Raw genomic sequence first — 7231 nt, 5'->3', positions numbered from 1 at the left:
CTCTTTTTTTTATTAACCTCCAAGATTGATCAAGTCCGTATCGAGAAAATCAGGAAAGCAGCGATAATTGTGGCGCCATTGGGGTGTCGTGAAGATAAGTGTGACATTATAGAAACCCTTTTGGATGAAATCTAGGTCTGTGAGGGTGATCATTGCGTCGTGGCCGTTTTAGAATTAGGTAATTTCAGAAGTATTAATAATGAATTTTTCTGTGGGGTATATTGGCAGACAGCCAAACTTGGTAGTGTGTGACTCGCGAGATTTCTAAAATGCATAAGCAAATTCCAAAGTTGATTGGGTTTCCAAATGACTTTAATTTTCTCGATGTCTGCAAATTTCTTTTCAGGATGCCCATATTAGGTATATCCAAAACCACGAGGGGGAAGTTTGGAAATCGCACATTCGGTGTGTGTTGCTAGACTTTCACATTAGGTGCGCACAAACTTTGAACCAAATCTTCTATTTTTCTTAAAATTTATAATAATTCTATTTGAAAAAAAATACAGTTCACGCCCAAACAATCGGTACCCACTTTCGTGCTAGAACGGCCCCCATAGAATTGACTAGTGCTAAACTAAAATTTTATTCTGCTTAATTACCGACAATTCTGCCACCTAACAGCGTCGTGGAATGACAGAATTTCATTATGGCCAGACAAATAGGATTCCGGTTTAATTAAATTTTTCAAAATTAATATTTCGACATCTGATTTATTCCTCTTTGGTTTTCTGCTACGTCAAGCGGCAAATGGCTTAACTCGTTTTTTAGATGACTAATTACATCCAAATGTTAACTTCAAATTCATGTAAAAAGCCAAAGTAATTGTATTTTGTAATATTTTACGAGCTTTGAGAATTTGAGAAAAATTAGGTTTTGATTAACAAAATGTTGGGAGCAAATTATGGGAATTGTTTAGGAATTTATTAGAACGAAGAGAAGGAACTGGGTCGAGATTATTTACAGACATTTCAAATAGGGAATAATCACGGTGATTTAGGCCCAGTTTGCCATCACTTTACAATCACAGAGTAAAGTACTTTAATGCAGCAGCGGCAATAAAGACTCCTTTTGATTGCCCCCTATCTATAAATCATATCCAGGTATACGTAGGAAGGGATAAAAGTGTCAATTGGGTGGTCGTAAATTTCTTTTATATTTATTTAGTAAATAAACAGCAAAATGGCATGGTAGGAAAACTGTCAGTTAAGGTAAAGAATTGGGGAGGAGTGGTGGAGAAAATGAAACATCAGTGAAATCGCAGTTTGGAGGATGTTTCTGTATAAGTGACACAAGTGGCCTTAAAGTCGAAAGTGCGTTGTGAAAAGTTAGAACTTAACGTACAATTTTCTTTGCCACATTAAGCAAAGGAAAGTTCCACATTAATTTACATGTTAATCACATCAGAACACCACACATCGCTTTCTTTTACAGTCGTTTAATCCAAAAGCTAAGCATCCGTTATATTTTCTGATTCTATCAAGTCACAGATGGGTAAGGCTTAGCTTGAAACCTAATTAAATAAAGAACGCATTTTTCCTCTTCGTATCAGAACATCTGATTTCGTTCAGCGCCAGCACCGGCTCAGTAACAGAGTGAAATTTAAATGCGATATACAACATTCGAAAGGTAAAAAGTTTCGACTTTTAAGAACTGTATGTTCAAGTTTATTGCTCTCTTTCACGTAATATGTCTCCACAACAACGTCTTGTCAGCTTTCTATATTATTTTGCAACGATGATTTGGCATTAAGATCATCAGTATACAGAGCGACACTTTCAAGTCGCCTCTCCACCTATGCATGTCGTGGGTTTATTTATTTAAATAATAATTATTGAATAACGGATTTTTAATGTAACATTTAGGATGCCGCTACGTAATCTAATGATCGTTTAAAAAATAACTTGAATAAATAATGAAGTGTTAAAAGGTGCAGTAGTTTTTAGTGAGCAAACAGGCGGGGAATCGTATAGAGTTTTTTATTGGCAAATTTATTGCAGAATAAATTTACCGAAGAATAAAAAAGTGCGTCTTTTTTGATTATTTTGGTTGGGGATTGTTGGAGCGAGGGAATTGCACACTGTTTTGAGTTAAAGTAATTGAGAGTAGCATTTACATTTCACACAGGGCTTGGTAGAAAAGCCCTGTTAACGTTTCGAGGAAAACTATATCGCCGTCTTCAAAATAGGAAAACTTATTGGAATTAGTTAGTGTCATCTTTTTCTACTTAATGTCTCCAACTTCTTTAGCAAGCTTTTCTTCTCTTTGTTTTGGGTCACTTTAGGTCCCGAGCGGTCTTTATAAATTTCCCTTATTATCTTCTTATACGCTTCTCTTATCGACGTTCTGTTCCTATTCTTCTATTCTTTTGCTCTTCTTAGTTTTCTCTCAATTTTTCTAGCCCAGATGTTTTTACCCCGACTTCCCCTATGTTACGTGATCAAATGAATTTTGAAATAATTTCTGAAAAAACACGTGGCATATCAAAGAGTTTGTGCCTGTTCTTGAAACATTTTTGCAATAACACTATTTTCTTGCGCATGCACTTCACTGCTTGTTGCTTCTTTTCATTACTTTCCAAAAGGAAATTTATTACTTCCCTTGCCCATTGCTTCGTATTGACTTTCAAGTCATCTTAATTTGTTTGATCTGCAATTCTCACGTTGTGCAAGTCTTCGCTTGGAGAGTGAAAAAGGGCTTTTTAGCCTTTTTTTCGTACAACAAATTTACCTTCTTCATTAAAATTTTTCACTCAGCTTAAGCGCGATGGTTATAAATGAAAATTACCATCGTCACAACTTAAAATATCGAATTAAGGATATATTCAAACCATCCATAGCTTTTCAGCTATACAGAAGCAGTTTCAAACTGAGTCCATTTAAATGCTAATTCCTCTTGTTCTCGACTTTTCCCTAATATAAAAGAAATTTGCATAAATAGGTAAGTAGCCATTTAAATAAATCAATTTGAGCGAAAGTGTTTTAACAACAAACAGATTGGTTTAATTGTATGGCTGGCAGTAAATGAATTTGCCATGTGCGACAGACATATTTATTATTGGAGAATTACATTTTCATTAAAGAAAAAAATCCTTATTCCACTTCTTAGGCAGTGGTAAGCTCATCATGCGAAGAATGTACAACCAAGCTTTCTTGTACCATCTAATCTGAGGATAATTTACCTAATGAGTATAATTTTCAACTTGCTTTAATAATGACGCTATTTACGATAAGTTAATAATTATTATTAAGGTGATTCGGCATAGGTATAAAATATGAATAATATAATGTGTAATTATGTACAGAAATGCTGGTTTTCTCCGTGACCCACATTTTGAGAGAGAAGTGAAGAGTAATGTTTTCAATAATTAATTCTTTATTATTCAATACGAGTGTGGTTTCTATAGTACGTGGACTAGGGACATGTATCCAGATATTTTGTGACTGTAAAGATCTCACGAACATACCTATCCAGCTAAATTCAGACGAAAGTGCTAAGGGCTCATAGTGTTGCGTGCCCCTCTCTAAAAATTTCTTTTATAAAAACTTGTATGCCTTAAATAAGTTTAAATTTGCACATGATTATTTTAGCCATCCTCAGAGGCAAAATATCTATGCCGACAATTTAATATTGTTTTAAGCTTAATTGATGCTTGACCCTGTGTAAATGGTTGGATCGTCGGTCTTATTCAATCAGAACCATACCTATTGTCCACTTCCTACCCTACGGTGTCGATTAATTTAATTATTATGTGTAGTAGTTAACTTCCTCGATTTAACGAGGATTTGTGGTGTAGTTGGGGTGAGTCATTGATTAAGAGAAACAGTTCACTTCATGTTCCCAAAAAGAGCTGAAATAACTCAACACTTTTTATCAAATCCAATCCAGTTGGACGCCCACTAAATAAATCGTCAAAGACATTGCTGGATTTCTGTTTAGAGCAATTTAACGGTCTACGGAATTTCGAAATCGAATCGTTCTTTTTGGGTAAACTAAGGGCAATAGTTTTGTAGTCCTCTCTCGTCCAGACGAGAAATTCTCTTGGGTATTACGAATTATATGCTGAAATGTAAGAACTGCAGTTGAAAAGGAATCTGATAGAAGTATGGATATTAAAAAAAATGATTATTGGTTTATTCGTATTTAATATTCGAAGGTTGTAGTCGGTTTTTTGATAAAAATTTAATAGGCAGGAATTAACAAATGAAATTCTTGAAGATGTTTTGTTCCCCCGAAGAAAACCCATCCATATATCATGTTTGCGATTCCGACCGTGAAGGCGCGTTTATTGTTGGAAACATTTTATTATCAACGGCTCAATAATGAGAAACGTCATTGTTTATGGACAGTTCCTCTATTAATTACTTTTTAAGTAAGACCACGGCCTTAAACCTTACGGACACAACAATTAGAAGTTAGATTTACATATATATTTAACAATGGGGAGATGTGTAATAGGCACTTACGTTTCTTGTATATCTCACTAAAAATGTGCAAAATTTGTAGATTTTGTGAGAAGCTTAGTATTCTAAATAATTGTTGCTTTAAATTGTAAAAATGTCACATAAAGCAGATCCGACAAACAGAAAAAAATCTAAAAACATGTTAAAACTTCGTTCATTTTGTGCATATAAAATAACGTGACATGGAACTGAAAAGGAAAGCATTTTACTTTAGAAAAGGATAAGAAGGACATGAAGAAAAAGAACATTATTTAACTTCGAAGGGGGAATGATTATCAGCATCTGAGTGCGAAATTAATGGGGAGAAAGAGACATAAACGGGCATGACAAATCTTTATACAGGATATTCTTTAATGATGTGGGGATATTTTATTGTGGGATTCTACATGAAAAGGTAATGATAGTTTGTAATATAAATTATGTTCCAGAAATGTTTCGTTATAAATATACAGGGCTACAAATTTTTACAAAAAGAAAATAACTTAATGAATATTTTTGAAACCGCTTGAGATATTTCAATGAAGGTTGGTATGTAAAGACGGTTTATAAATGGGCATTAATTGCACTAAGAATATGCGTTTCCATGGAAACTCATTGAAAGTTATTTTAATACGAATAAAACAGAAGAAAATTTAATACATTATGGGTTGACATCGTAATCAAATGTGAATTACAACTAACAAGAAACAGAAAAAACTATTTTTACAACAAGTGTCGAAAGTGACTCCTTTTACTTAATATGCATGCTTTAATGAAGTAATAAAACACTAGATTGCACTAGTACAAGGTAAAACTGAATGAATAGATCTTAATAACAATAATAACAACAAATTTTCTTTTTTAATTATTTTTATTTTAATAAAAATATGCGGCGTATTTTCTTTTTCTTTAAAAATATTGGAGTAAGTTGTAATTCATATTTCATTACCATGTTAACCCATAATGTGCTAAATTTTTTATTGTTTTATTTATCCCATTAAAATAGTTTTGAATAAGTTTACTTTGAAACGTATATTTTTATTGCAATTCATGCCGCTTTATAAATTGTCTTTGCATACTAAATTTCATTGAAATATTTTAAGTGATTTTGGAAATTTTCATTAAATTTCGTTTTTTTTCCTAAAACTCTGCAGCCCTGTATTTTCGCAACGCAGTATTTTTAGAACAGTTTATAGGATAAACTATCAGTATTTTTTATGTAGAATCCTACTTTAAAATATACGCACATCATTAAAGAACACCCTGTATATAAAAGTTGTGCCAGTAACAAAGGATAAAAAGAAGAATTTGCTGATTAGCATAAAGAACATTAGGTAAATAAAATGAGGATGAAAGAAGAAAGAGTAACGAAAGACTCTGGACGAGAACATAGTTTCGTTGCATGAGAGGAAAAAACATAAAGTTTGAGAAAAACATGAAAAGTACGAGTACTAAAAATATTCATGGAATTATGTACACATTTAAAGCAGGCCTTTTAGACATGTATATTGCCAAAATGAATAGTCATCCCTAAGATTTAAAATTACTCGATACTTTGAAGTGTAATCCGCTGTTGTATAGGTGATGAAGGTGTAAGAATAGGAAGGAATGCAGAGGATGTCCCGTTAAAAGAAGATATTGGCAGCGCCCTTTGCGAAAAAATTGCAAATATTTTTAAAAATTCTCATACAAAAATTATGCAGAAACATCCCATGAATAAAACTGTGACATTTTCAGTACACGTTTTCATTGCTTTCTTTCAGCTATTTGACATATTTTCGTTTACCCTACGAAATACGCCACCTGACGATGGAATTAGGTATTGACAAAGTATATCCAACATTTTATCTTGATCATTTTTGTTATAACATTTTTCATTTCAAAGCTTCACCTCCAACAGTTTTAGAAACACAGCCGGGCGTTCTCTCTTAACGGGACACCCGGTACTTACCGATATACGATTCTCAAAGCACCTAAATGGTTAATATAGAGAAATAGAGAAGGGGAGCTATCAATTGACACTGCTCAGTAACGATCTTTTGAAACCGATTTAAAATTTAGCTCCCTGGATTGCTTTCGACCACTGAATCATCTCAAACTTCAGCTGTCACCTTTGTTTACCCTTCGGAAATTTTATGGCAAGACCACGCTTAAACTCACCACTATCGACAACCATTACGCCTCCGAAGCCCTTATATTATATGCAAGAAAAAAAGCTTAACATAAATTTCACCCAAAAGTAGGCACAAAGCGTAGTTTGCATTAAGCGAGTCCCCATAAACTTCCAGTTCGCTTAACGCCTCACTGTGTGACCCAAAACTATCGAGGAATCGTATAAAAGCGTTCCGTCGTCGCATGCCTAAAGGAAAGCGGAAAACGGGGAAACGAGATAATTTATGGATCATTTATCAGGGAAAAGTCAAATTACGAACTCTGGAATCGATGGGAAACATTAGGAACGTTTTGGGATTCAAACGAGAGATGACGTTGCCAGTGTGCTCCAGACATCGAGGAACCGTCGGCAATCGACCCCTGCTTTCCAGGATTTTCGCCGATCTCGTCTATATCGTGGCAGAAAATTCAGAATATGCGCAGTAGGCATTTGGATATTCACGTTGTCGGTTGTTTCGTGCCAATAAGTTGGCTAACGTGTTTCTCATAGGGTGGCTGGAGTTTAAAATCCTGACGGAGAGTTTTCCGACCAATTCTGACAGGTAAGGGGCCCCAATTTACGTGTTAAGCTAGAAATTTTTCCTTATTGAGAAATACCAGAAGTTCATCACTAAAAACCA

General features: G+C 34.2%; 1 protein-coding gene across 5 annotated transcripts in view; it reads left to right on the top strand.

Annotated features, from left to right (window-relative positions):
* cpx (complexin) overlaps window positions 1–7231 on the top strand; it is a 220394-nt gene that overhangs the window by 27910 nt on the left and 185253 nt on the right. For 2 of the 5 annotated variants that reach the window (XM_066290228.1, XM_066291011.1), the window contains exon 1: window positions 7026–7153. The exons of 1 other annotated variant lie outside the window; for it this stretch is intronic. The gene's annotated coding sequence lies outside the window, so the exon portion shown is untranslated. Of the gene's footprint in view, window positions 1–3737; window positions 3799–7024; window positions 7154–7231 lie in introns of those variants that run through there. 2 more of the 5 variants (XM_066290703.1, XM_066290793.1) reach the window with 2 other exon arrangements.

The sequence above is a fragment of the Euwallacea fornicatus genome, chromosome 1 (genome assembly GCF_040115645.1).
Source record: "Euwallacea fornicatus isolate EFF26 chromosome 1, ASM4011564v1, whole genome shotgun sequence".
Taxonomy (NCBI): Eukaryota; Metazoa; Arthropoda; class Insecta; order Coleoptera; family Curculionidae; genus Euwallacea; species Euwallacea fornicatus.
Note: the sequence above shows the minus strand (reverse complement) of the source record. Positions and strands in the feature narration are given on the sequence as shown.